General features: G+C 39.6%; 1 protein-coding gene across 5 annotated transcripts in view; it reads right to left on the bottom strand.

Annotated features, from left to right (window-relative positions):
* The window catches only part of DIAPH2 (diaphanous related formin 2), a 778,453-nt gene that overhangs the window by 450,217 nt on the left and 315,574 nt on the right, over window positions 1–12,662 (bottom strand). The window lies entirely within an intron of this gene.

The following is a 12,662-nucleotide window of genomic DNA, read 5'->3' as shown; positions in this document are numbered from 1 at the left end:
GGCTGCCCCGGGCCCCGCGCTTCCCAAGGCCCCACGCATGCGCCATGGCACTACGGCACATGCGCCGTGTCAAAGGAGGAGACCTGCGAAATTTCGCTGTCCGGGGCCCTGTGGAGCTGCCCTGGGCCCTGTGGCACTCTCATCTACCCCATATGGTTGTGCCGATTTCCTTCCACATATGGATCTGAGGAAGTGGGTCTGGACCACGAAAGCTCATCATTATGGGTAATAAGCAGGAAGAACTGGAATTGCTAACCAATAAATACAACTATGATATCATTGGTATTACAGAAACCTGGTGGGATGGGACACACGATTGGAATGTTGGTATGGAAGGGTACGGCTTGCTCAGGAAGGACAGACAGGGAAAAAAGGGAGGAGGGGTTGCCTTGTATATTAAAAATGTACACACTTGGACTGAAGTGGAGATGAACGTAGGAGATAGCTGTGTAGAGTCTCTGGGTTAAGCTAAAAGGGGTAAAAAACGAGGGTGATGTCATGCTAGGAGTCTACTACAGGCCACCTAGCCAGGTGGAAGAGGTGGATGAGGCCTTTTTTAAACAATTAACAAAACTATCCAAAGCCCAAGATTTGGTGGTGATGGGGGACTTCAACTATCCAGACATATGTTGGGAAACTAACACAGCGGGGCACAGGCTATCCAATAAGTTTCTGGACTGCATTGGAGACAACTTTCTGTTTCAGAAGGTTGAAAAAGCTATCAGAGAAGCTGTTCTGGATTTGCTTTTAACAAATAGGGAGGAACTAGTTGAGAACTTGAAAGTGGAAGAAAGTATAGGGGACAGTGATCACGAAATAATAGAGTTCATGAACTTAAGGAAAGGTAGAAGGGAGACCAGCACAATTGAGGTAATGGATTTCAGGAAGGCAGATTTTGATAAGCTCAGAGAACTTGTAGGTAAGGTCCCATGGGAAGCAAGACTGAAGGAAAAACAACTGAGGAGAGTTGGAAGTATTTCAAAGGGACGTTGTTAAGGGCCCAAAAGCAAACAATTCCGCTGTGTAGGAAAGATAGAAAATATGGCAAAAGACCAGCTTGGCTTAACAAGGAGATCTTGCATGATCTCAAAATAAAAAAGGAGTCCTATAAAACATGGAAACTAGGACAAATAACAAAGGATGAATATAGGCAAGCAACACGGGAATGCAGGGGCAAGATTAGAAAGGCAAAAGAACAAAATGAGATCAAACTAGCTACAGGCATAAAGGGAAACAAGAAGACCTTTTATAAATACATTAAAAGCAAGAGGAAGACCAAGGACAGGGTAGGCCCACTGCTTAGTGAGGAGGGAGAAGCAGTAACAGGAAACTTGGAAATGGCAGAGATGCTCATTGACTTCTTTGTTTCGGTCTTCACCGAGAAGTCTGGAGGTGTGCCTAACGTAGTGAATACAAGCAGAGAGAGGGTAAGTTTAGAAGATAGGATACACAAAGAACAAGTTAAAAATCACTTAGGAAAGTTAGATGTCAGCAAGTCACCAGGTCCTGATGAAATGCATCCCAGGATACTCAAGGAGCTGATAGAGGAGGTATCTGAGCCTTTAGTTATGATCTTTGAAAAATCATGGCAGACAGGGGAGATTCCAGAAGACAGGAAAAGGGCAAATATTGTGCCCATCTATAAAAAGGGGAATAAGAACAACCCAGGAAACTACAGACCCGTCAGTTTAACATCTGTCCCAGGGAAGATAATGGAGCAGGTAATTAAGGAAATCATATGCAAACACTTGGAAGGTAATAAAGTGATAGGGAATAGCCAGCATGGGTTTGTGAAGAACAAGTCATGCCAAACTAATCTGATAGCTTTCTTTGATAAGATAACGAGCCTTGTGGATAAGGGAGAAGCGGTGGATGTCATATACCTAGACTTTAGTAAGGCATTTGATACGGTCTCGCATGATATTCTTATTGATCAACTAGGTAAATATAACTTAGATAGGGCCACGATAAGGTGGGTGCATAATTGGCTGGATAACCATAGTCAGAGAGTTGTTGTTAACGGTGCTAAATCCTGCTGGAAAGGGATAACAAGTGGAGTTCCTCAAGGGTCTGTTTTGGGACCCGTACTGTTCAATATCTTCATCAATGATGTAGATATTGGGATAGAGAGTACGCTTATTAAGTTTGCGGATGATACCAAACTGGGTGGGGTTGCGACTTCTTTGGAGGATAGGGACATAATTCAAAATGACCTTAGCAAGTTAGAGAAATGGTCAGAGGTAAACAGGATGAGGTTTAATAAAGAGAAATGCAAAGTGCTCCACTTAGGAAGGAACAATCAGTTCCATACATACAAGATGGGAAGCGACTGTCTAGGAAGGAGCATGGCGGAAAGGGATCTAGGGGTCATAGTGGACCACAAGTTGAATATGAGTCAACAGTGTGATGCTGTTGCAAAAAAAGCAAATATGATTCTAGGTTGTATCAACAGGTGTGTTATAAGCAAAACTCGTGAAGTCATTCTGCCGCTCTACTCTGCACTAGTTAGGCCTCAGCTGGAGTACTGTGTCCAGTTCTGGGCACTACATTTCAAGAAAGATGTGGAGAAATTGGAAAGGGTACAGAGAAGAGCAACAAGAATGATTAAAGGTTTAGAGAACATGACCTGTGAAGCCAGGCTTCATGAACTGGGCTTGTTTAGTTTGGAAAAAAGAAGATTAAGGGGGGACATGATAGCGGTTTTCCACGATCTAAAAGGGTGTCACAAGGAGGAAGGAGAAAATTTGTTCCTCTTGGTTACTGAGGACAGGACAAGGAGTAATGGGCTTAAAGTGCAGCAGGGGAGGTTTAGATTGGACATTAGGAAAAAATTCCTAACTGTCAGGGTGGTCAAATATTGGAATAAATTGCCAAGGGAGGTGGTGGAATCTCCCTCTCTGGAGATATTTAAGAACAAGTTAGATAGACATCTGTCAGGGATGGTGTAAACGGAGCTAGGTCCTGCCTTGAGGGCGGGGAGCTGGACTCGATGACCTCCCGAAGTCCCTTCCAGTCCTATTATTCTATGATTCTATGATCACCTAATAAACCATCTTGTTAGTCTTTAAAGTGCTACATAGTTCTGTCTTTTGTTTTTTCTGAGGTCAGATATGGAATAATTTATTTTTTACTTACAACTCTCACTGGACAATTGCCAGTGGTGCCACCACTTTATTCAGAATAAGTTGTACACATATTTTTCATGGCATCAGCTTCTGACGTGGGGCAGAAGTTTTGTCCCTTAATCCTCTCATAATTCATCTCCAATTCTGGTAAGTCTTGATAACGATGATTTTGGGATATCACAAAGTGTCCATGTGGAGGGTCCTAGTGTACTTTTTTGGAGGTATGGACATAGAGATCTGTGGTTTGTGGAGTTGTAGCTGATTACACAGTTGATTCTGGGGTTTTGTTTATTTTGGATGGAAGGAGAACCTGGCTGTTATTTGCAGTTTTTGGTTGAATAACCGTTTGGGGGTTCTTGCATGATCTCCAGGTTGCTTTAATGATTTTCTTTCTTCTAGTGTGTAAGAATATGAGATGATTTTTTTGTTTGCAGTGGCCCCTTCTGGAATATGTGAAGTGCAAAAAATGGTTCCTCAGTTATTCTGAAGTCCTGCAAAGTTACTTTGCATATTTGGAATAATGTGTCATGGACATAGGGTTATAATAGATTGTGAATCCTCTGCTGATAATGTTTTAGGGCTGATTAAAATAGCAGTAATATATTTGGGCAGGTAATAAAACACACTCTTTTAGTTATAAATTGCATTAAAAGCATGAAGCCAGAATAGCTTGCAAACCTGAGATCTGCCATACTAGACCTTATTAACAGTTTGAATCCATTCCACTGCCTCTGGGAAAAAAACATGCCTGGGGCTAACTATTCTAGCATTCCCAGCCACAAAAATATCCCCATCTAAATTAGACAAACAGAAAACACAAAACCATACAAAGGAGGTGAAAAAGGAAAGGACATGTTGTGCTTAAACAAAGCACACAAGATCTTTTATAGGGGAAAAGGCAGTACGCCACATTTATTCCTACAACAGCTGCATATGCTTTTCAATCACTCACACACAAACATATACACACGCAATCTTGCCAAACAATGTTATAGTTACCAGTCCAGATTCTGTATCAGTCTAATGGCCAGCTACACTGAACACAGAGGGAGAGCAGGGCCTTTGTCGGTCGATCCATCTGATGCTCTTCTGGAGTTGGTGGCAAGACAAACCCAAATTTCCATAGTAAAGCACCCTGCTTTTATAATCCTTTTCTCTGTTGAAATCAATGTATTCTGCTGTGTCATTCTGTGACCGGAATGTTATCTTGTTGATGTTAGTCGTTCCCACACGTCTCTTGAAGGCTCATTCTGTAATCAATCGTCTTTTTGGGGTGCCCGCTCGCTTCAAGGCTCATCAATCTGCCAATACCCTAATCCTTCCTTATTATGTGTACGCTCTGGTGATTACAGATAGCTTCTCTGCCACCAGGTCATCTAGTCTTCACCCACGCTTGCTCACCCTCCTTCTTTGGCCATTTAATTCTGAGCAATAACTGCACCTTATCTCAACACATTCATTCCCTTTCACACACACATAAGCAATGTTACAAGGACTTTCAAGGCTATGCGGCACATCAACATCTGTATTGGTGAGACAAAGAGGCGTTGTAAATCAAGCAATTAAGGCCTCAGCCTTTAACATTCTTATAGTCTTCATTAACACAGATACAAGATCCTGTCTTTACTTACTAAAACTTTAGAACAAGGAAATATAGGAGATACATACTTAACTAAAGGATTTGACTTATATAATCATATTTAAGATTGTAATATTACCTTACATTACTAAACCTAAAGTACAAATATAAAAAGAATAATCCTTTCAGTTCTGACAGAAAGACAGGGTTTAAAACAAAACTAATATGAACCATACTATACACAGCAGCAAGATCATATAAGCAGTAGGTAAGAGGACAAGAAAAAATCACAAGTCCTCAGTGGGAAAAAAAAAAGGCAAAAAAACCTCTCACAAGGAATATTAAGGAAGAGGATCCCAGTACTGTACTGCTATCCTACATCTAAGCAGCAAGACTGTTATTTCGAAATATAACGGTTTCACTATTCTGATGTTCCTGTAAAACTCATTCTATGAGGAGTAAACGTGGGAAGCACTAAGAAGAGTAGAAGGTTGAGGCAAAAAATCATTTGTCAAATAAAGGGAGCTAAGGACAGATGGGGAACAACTGGAGAAGAAAAGCCTAGATGTCAGTAAAAGGTTAGGTATGTGAATGTTATAAGTGTGTATGAGGAGTTCACATTTGTGGAAAAAAAGCGGGAATTAACAGTCAAAAAGGAAGTCCAAGACAGGAGTTAAATTTTGTAATATTTCTTGACTGCCTGCAGGATTATTAGAAATGAAGTTCTGTTTCCAGAAGACATCACAATGGTCATCTCTGTTGCCAGTCTTAAGGTATGTTTTCCCTACAAATGGGTAATCTTAACTTATGGCAGCTAACCTCAGTTAGATGACTTGAGTTAAAACAACAGTGATCACCTGACAACTCCACTTTTAACTTGAATTAGCAGCTCAGATTGAACGTCAGGCTCCCATAGAAGCTCAAACTCAAATTGCTAACCCAAGCTGAAAGATAATGTGTGTCTTCACTTAAATTGTAACCAAAATTAAGAACATTCCCATTGCTAACAAATACATATCCTTACAGGAGAGAAAAATAATTAGATGGCAGAAAGACTGAAATATCTCTGTCCCCGTTCCCTCCTTCCCCCGCCAACGGCCGGGGGGTGGAGCCTAGCAGGCTGGAGGGAGGTAGAGTTAGGAACACTAGGAGGAAGAAAGAAAAGGCCCCTGGCAGGTAAGGTGGCTGCGGAGAGACAGAAAAGGCCCCAGAGGCCAGAGTGAGGAGCTGGGGGAAGAGAGAAAAGGCCCCCGGCAGGTGAGGGAGTCTACGGGGTGAAAAAAGACTTCTGTCAACTGGTAAGGGTCTGAGGGGAGAGAATAGACCCATGGTGGCTGGGAGGGGTCTGAAAGGAGAAAAAAGCCCTGTGGAGGATGGGACCCATCCCTGAACCCCTTCTCACCTCCCAAGTCTCACTCTCACACTGTAGTCCACTCCCAGCCTCCTGCACTGCCCCCTACACACATCCCCGAAGCCCTGCCCCAATTCCCCACACCTCCAGCTGTCCAAATGGACCTGGGCAATGCCAGGGAAGTCTTCTAGTATATACTATACAACCAACAGACACACAAACTACATCGAGTATCAGTGACCGTAACTACTCTCAGTTCAATTTCCAACCCTGCATTTGTACTTCCCAATTGATGAAGCATGACACTAAGAATTCTTGCCACGATGAAAGCAATTAAAGGTTGATGAAGGTCATTTTTTTTAAATGTTAGTGTTATAGATATGTTGCAGCAACACTTCACCAAACTGTCTTAGCTCAGAATACCTCAAAAACTACAATTGACAAATATACTGGTAAACCAGTGTCACTATATCCAAACTGTAGAGCAATTCTGAAGACTCAGTGCATGAGTTTGAATATTTATCCTTAAGTATTTGAATACATGACTGACCACACCAAGAAGAACCCACACATTCCCATTCAAAATCAGAAAGAGAACACTGACTAGTCATCAGACTGCAGTTAATTACTTCAAGTCTACTTCCCCACTGGTGTTTTGAGGATATTGCTCAACAAATGCCTGGCCTCATAAGAATCTTACAGTGAATGTGAGGAAGCAAGTAATACAAAGACCCTCCACTTATGCACACACACATCCATAGGCTACAATACAGTTCACTACCAAATCCTGCTGCTAGCACTTCTACTCCACCATTCCCCACCCAAAAAGGAGAAGTGGATGATGGGTGCAGAGAGAGGGGGAGAGAATTTCAAAAAAAGATGAAGGATATTTATTTTTCTACAAACAATTAGGTTAATAAACAGGAAACAACTACCATCTCTGGTTTGAGTATCAATGAATTCTTCCATGACCCTAGGATTTTATGTAAAGTTAATAAAAAAAAATTGCAGTGACAAGACAGACTCAACTGGAATGTCTTGTTGTTTTTATAAAGTAAGTGTGGAGAACTTGAAACAATACTCGACAGTGACTTCTATAATTTCATAGATGATAGTTTTCTGGCAACAGTCGGGTGCTCAATCTGAGTTCTTATTTTAAATTCTAGGGAAAATGACAATAGCATGTAAACAGATTTTTGTAGTCTTTTCAATGTCATGCTTCCCATACTGATCACATTTACAACAACCTCATCTTTTATCATTTCAGACAGTTTATCTCAAACAAATACACACAACAAAAATATGTACTGAAGTCTTACTAACTTCCGTAAATTTCTAACTGGAAATATAAAAGCAAAACAAAGGAAAATAAGAAATAATAATTAACAGCAGCAGTCTACTAGATTGCTTACATAACTCCCTTCCCCTCCCTGCTTTTGTATAATGAAAGAGTAAAGAGAAAAATCCATCTTTAGGGATGAAGTGATTTCTGAAAAGCTTATTAGCATACACTTAGGTTAGTTTGACACTCACTTTTTCAGAATATCATACATCCTGAAATTCTGGGAACACAGTGAGCTCACTCCCACCTGCATGATCTCAGTGTGACCTGAAGCACATAGTTCATTGTCCTGCTGCAAAGACAATTCCATGGGGAGAGAGGGAGCCAAACACTATTTAAAATAGTGCCCTCCAATCCATACTGAACAGAACACTTTCAGTTACATCTAAGTACTAGATGGGGGAGAGAGGGGAATAAAACCTTAGAAAGAAACATACAACAGCCATTCTGAGTCAGACCAAATCCAGTCTTCTGACAGTGGACAATACCAGGTGCCACAGAGGGAATGAATAGAACAGATCATCATCCCGTGATCCATTCCCTATGGCTCATTCTCGGCTTCTGGAACACCATCCCTGCACATCCTGGCTAATAACTGATGGACCTATCCTTATTCAGTTTATCTATAAACAGGTTATAGCTTAACTATCTGGTTTTAAACCAGATCAACTGGCTGCCTAAATGTAGGTTCTAAAATTGTTTTTAATTGTTTTCTGTCATACTTTTATCTTAAGAACAAATTATGCTTGCACAGGAAGTGCACTGTGATACCTTATAATTGTTGGCAATTATCCTGTTAATAGTGTCCAAAGAGAAAGCAGGGAGAGCTACTTAAACAGTCTATTGCTAGGAATAATACAATGAAGGTAGGGAACTGTTCAGCCTCTCTCACATCCACCAGTGTGTCTCTGCAGCCAAGAAAGGTGACTGTCGGGGAGCCAGAAGATTGAGTCTAGTGTTCTTGCCATACCACAAATAAAGAGTACAGGCACACTTGTTCTGCATTGCACCTGTATTCCAACATATTCAGACTCAATATCCCAAATAGAACTGCAGCTAAACAAGGGTGTATTAAAAGAATACTGGCTAGTGAGAAAAGAGAAAGCATATAGTAAAACAATGTTGCATGTGGTTTTTTTTGTTTTTTCTTAATACACTACAGAAATTATGACTCTGCATTAATATTAGATTCGTAGAATCAATGCACTGGGAGGAACATAGAAAGGTCCTCCGGTCCAGTCCCCTGCACTCATAGGAGGACCAAGCACCATCTACACCATTTCTGGCAGGTGTTTGTCTCTTAAAAATCTCTAGTGATGGAGATTCCACAATCTCCCCCAGCAAATATATTACAGTGTATAATGTCCCTTGCTTCAATTTGAGACCACTGCTTCTTGTCTTCTCATCAGAGGTTAAAGAGAATAATTTATCTCCCTCATAAGTCATATTCTCTAGACCTTTAATCATTTCTGTTGCTCTTCTCTGGACCTTCTTCAATGTCACCAAATCTTTCCTGAACTGTGGTGCCCAGAACTGGACACAGTACTCCACATGAAGCCTAGCCAGTGCAGAGTAAAATAGAAGAATTACTTCTTGTGCCTTGCTCACAACACTGCTAATACAGCCCAGAATGATGTTTGCTTTTTTTTGAAACCATATTACACTGTAGACTCACATTTATCTTGTGGTGCACTATGATCCCAGATCCTTTTCAGCCATATTAGTTCCCATGCAATCATTTCCCATTTTGTCTGTGTGCAACTTAACTGTTCCTTCCTCAGTAGAGTACTTGCATTTGTCCTCATTGCCCTTCATCCTATTTACCTCAAACCATTTCTCCAGTTTGTCTAGATCATTCTGAATTATAATCCTATCCTCCAAAGTACTTGAAACCCCTCCCAGAGTGGTAACATCCACAGACAAAAGTTTATTCTCTAAGCTATTATCTAAATCATTGATGAAAGTTCTGAGCAGAAATGCACCAAGAAATGATTCCTGTGGAACCTCACTCATTATGCCCTTCCAGCATGACTGTGAACCCTTGATAACTATTCTCTGGGAATGATTAAACAACCAGTTTTGCACCCACCTTATAGTAGCTCCCTCTAAGATGTATGTCCCTAGTTTGCTAATGAGGCCATGAAAGATTGTTTCAAAAGTCTTACTAAAGTTTAGCTATACCACCTCTACGGCTTCCCTTTAGCCACAAGATTTTCACCCTATCAAAGAAAGCTATCACGTTGGTTTGACACTGTTTGTTCTTGACAAATCCATGCTGACTATTACTTATCTTCTAGATGTTTGAAAACTGATTCCTTAATTATCTGCTCCATTATCTCGTTGGCACAGAAGTTAAGCTGACTGATCTGTAATTTCCAGTGTTGTCCTTATTACCAGCTTCCAAACAATTAAGTTTAATAATCTATTAGACGCATACTACTAGGTAGCTTGTTGTGCTCACAGTTCAAGGACATGAGTGCATGGAATTTCATATAGGATCTGATGGAATAGTAAGAAATTAAGCAAAGCACTAATTTTTTTACATGAATTTCTTTTTCTCCCTCAATGTTAAAACTTTAACTAGCATGCTTTATTCCAATGTGTGTGATGGGTGGGTTGTTTTGTGGGTTGAGGGAAGGATTTTGTTTTGGGGAGAGAAGGTTGCACTTTCTGATGGTTGTTTTGTTTTGGGTTCTTTGCATTAGATATTTAGAATGAATAAAAAAGGATGGGTATAAATCCTAGTTTACCCTCCTTCCACCCAAAATAAGTGAATTGCTATTTCTTTGTAGAGAGACTGGAACCAAAGATTTCTCACTCTGATCATTCGTCTGCTAAGCCAATATCTGTGAAATGTACTAGGTATATGCCCAATGTCTCTCCCCCCCCCCAGTGCTGGCAGACAAAGGATGAATGCTATTAGTTACTTCTTTAACTCAGTGATAGAGGTCTGTGGGCAATATCTAACACTTCAGACTCTACTGTGGGTGTCAATATGATGCCACATTATGAATTTTTTTTCAATTTTCTTTTTCTAACAAGCTTAGGAAGTTATATACAAAAAATTGTTAAATACCATCATGATTTCAGTGTTAAATCAAGTACTCAAAAGTAAAAAGATACCAAGAGTAACTTAGCCTATGCATTTTACTTTAGCCCCTTTGTGTGACTCCATTAGTGTCTACATACATGATCGCCTGTGTATGGGGGTGGAGGGAGATACTATTAGACTCTTGCCTCATTCAGTGCTCAGAATGGATATGCTCCAGGGATCAATCAGGGTTGTACAGCAAAAGAGATGTTGTCAGCTGTTGTCGTCATCTTGAACATTTTGAATCCTGAGCCCAATATACAACCAAGCCAGTTTTGTCATCAAGTATAACAAGGCAGAATCAAGAGAATAATTTATATTTAATGGCTATCAAAGTGCTGGTTTTCTCCAGTACATAGGAGTGAGCTGGCACACATTTTGACAGGATTACTATCTCTAGATTTACTGTTTAACAGTCCTTACCATTGAAATAGCTTACTCACTTAAGACTAGGTCTGTAAAGCAATTAAAAAATGTGATTCAACATGATTAGACCCATTAATCACACTGTTAAAGAACAGAATACCATTTATTTGTTGTCAGATGTTTTCTACATTTGCAAATATATTGAATTAATTTACAATACAAAGTACAGTGTTCACTATTTTCATTACAGACATTTGCACTGTAAAAACAAAAGAAATAGTATTTTTTCAATTCTCCCATCGCAAATATTGCAGTGCAATCTCTTTATTGTGGAAGCTGAACTTACAAATTTAGAACTATGTACAAAAAAAACTACATTAAAAATAATACAATACAAACTTAGTTCTTCCATCAGTTCCTCAAAGAAGTTTCTTTACGTTTACAGAAAATAATGATGCCAACTTCTTGTTTACAACATCATCTGAAAGTGAGATATGTGCTTGGCACTGTTATAACTGACCTCACAAGTTATTTTTCCATGCCACGCCACTCAAGATTCATATGTCCTTTATGCTTCAACCACCATTCTGGAGGACATGCATCCATGTTGATGACAGGTTCTGCTTGACAATGGTCCAAAGCAATGTAGACCAATGCATGTCTATTTTCATTAGCTGAGTCAGATGCCACCAGCAAACACCTGATTCTTTTTTCTAGTGGTTTAGGCTCTGTAGCTTCAGCAGTGGAGCGTTCCTCTTTTAAGAACATCTCCCTCAGACTCTGCAAGGTAGGACAGATTCTTAAGCCTTGGTTAGAATGCTATAACTACCTTCAAAAATCTCACATTGGTACCTTCTTGGTGTTTTGCAAAATCTGCAGTGAAAGTGTTCTTGAAATGAACATGTTCTGGGTCATTATCTAAAACTGCTCTACCATGAAATATATGGCAGAACACAGGTAAAACAGAGCAGGAAACATACAATTCTCCCCTAAAGAGTTCAGTCACAAATTTAATTAATATGTTGTATGTTTAATAACCATCATCAGAATGGAAGCATGGCCTCCGGAATGGTAGCAGAAGCATGAAGGGACATATGAATATTTAGTACATCTGCCACATAAATACCTTGCAATGTCAGCTACAGAACTTATGTGAACACTTGTTCTCACTTTCTGGTGACATTGTAAATAAGAAGAGGGCAGTGTTATCTCCCATAATCAGAAATAAATTTGTTTCTCTAAGCAATTGGTTGAACAAGAAGTAGGATTGCATGGAATTGTAGGAGCTAAAATTTTGCATTGTGCTGTTTTTGAGAACATTTATCTAACAGAAAAAACTGCATTTGTAAGTTGCACTTTAATAAAACAGTGTACTACAGTACTTTACATGAGATGAGTTGAAAAATACTATTTCTTTTTATCAATTTACAGTGTAAATATCTGCAATTAAAAATAACATAATCCTGCATACTTTGTATTCTGTGTTGTAACTGCAATTAATATATTTCAAAATGCAGAAAAACCTCCTAAAATATTTAAATAAATGTCACTTGATATTCTGTTTTACCAGTGTGATTAATCATAATGTAGTAGTTAATCTCAAGTGTAAACACTGATTAATCGACAGCCCTAATTAAGACCACCATCATTGATACACTACAATAACCTGGGAGAACCTGATGGGTAGCTCAGGAATTGTTACAACACAATCTGTTGACACAATCTGATCATTAAACAATATTAAAATGGTACCCACACACAACTGATTCCCCCTTTACTAGACAAGAATAAGCACCAAAGGATTATGG

This window comes from Pelodiscus sinensis, chromosome 13, assembly GCF_052426305.1.
Source record: "Pelodiscus sinensis isolate ZL-2025 chromosome 13, ASM5242630v1, whole genome shotgun sequence".
In the NCBI taxonomy this organism is placed as follows: Eukaryota; Metazoa; Chordata; order Testudines; family Trionychidae; genus Pelodiscus; species Pelodiscus sinensis.
The sequence above is the reverse complement of the archived record's forward strand: the minus strand, read 5'-3'. Positions and strand labels throughout refer to the sequence as shown.